Consider the following 1,161-nt stretch of genomic DNA (forward strand, 5'->3'; position numbering starts at 1 on the left):
AGACTTATAGGTGTCTGACTTTGATCAAAACATTAGAAACCAAAGTGGAGAACCAGGTTTTAGTTATACATAGGCCTGCACTGATTTGATGAGTTTTTTAGATGGAGATTAATCCGGTAATGTTCGCAGTTTTGATGGTCTTCGTGACCCTGTTTTGGATACAAGGTCATTGGATATGGGTACGTCACTGTTCTGTATATTTCTGTTATAGGGTAGGTGTTCTTCACAAGATATACGCTGTTTTCCATCTTAGCAAGCATGAATTGTGTTATCTGATCTCCGTTTTACTTTGACCAGGATAATTGATCAACGAGGGTAGTATTCATGTGAAGAAAATGTTTCAATACCCTTTGAAAAATGTTGAAAAATTCTGTGTTTTTTCGCGTTTTTTAATGTGTTTTTCCTTTTTGCTCTTCAGAGTTATATGAGCATTCGTTGTTATTTTATATGACACAGATTCCATGAGAATCCCGTTCTTGTGCTTTGCGGTTTGCAGTTTGTGAGAGGCATAATAAATGCCATGGTTCCCGTTGTGCGGACGATGCCCTTTTTTCATATTATCTTCATATACATGTATTATGAGTTTTTTTGGCTCAATTAGTTTTTATTGGATTGTTGCTTTGAAACTGTCCAGAAGTACTTTCTCCTATTTGATTTTATTTTTTTATTGAAAATGTTAGTGTTTAGTATTTAATACGTCCTACATTTCATTTCCTACCATCAGCATATTGGATACTTAGAACAGTTTATTTTCAGCATTAAAGATAGATTTTATGGTCTTTTTTATATATGACGTTATTATTGTGATAAAAAAAAAAACTCGTGGTGAAATTTCTCCGTGAACTGTAAAATGGTTTTAGACCCTGGTTTGAATACCGTTCGTGTGATGCGAAGTGTCCCTTCTCAAGGTGTAGTACACGTATATTCAAAAGGATAGGAATGACCAATGAACACGAGTCTGTCTGATAACATGCAAATATCGCTCTAATCCGTGATTTTGCCTTACATGAATTCCCCGCCCACTGATTTCTATCTGTCTGATTTTTGTGAAGGGTAAATACGATTAGGGTAAAGGTAAAAATATAGACAGCGTAAGTTCTTAATGATTGTGTTCAGACTAGGAGCGAGGTTTATTTTTCTTTGTCTGTTATATAGACAAAT

This window comes from Liolophura sinensis, chromosome 2 (genome assembly GCF_032854445.1).
Source record: "Liolophura sinensis isolate JHLJ2023 chromosome 2, CUHK_Ljap_v2, whole genome shotgun sequence".
Classification (NCBI taxonomy): domain Eukaryota; kingdom Metazoa; phylum Mollusca; class Polyplacophora; order Chitonida; family Chitonidae; genus Liolophura; species Liolophura sinensis.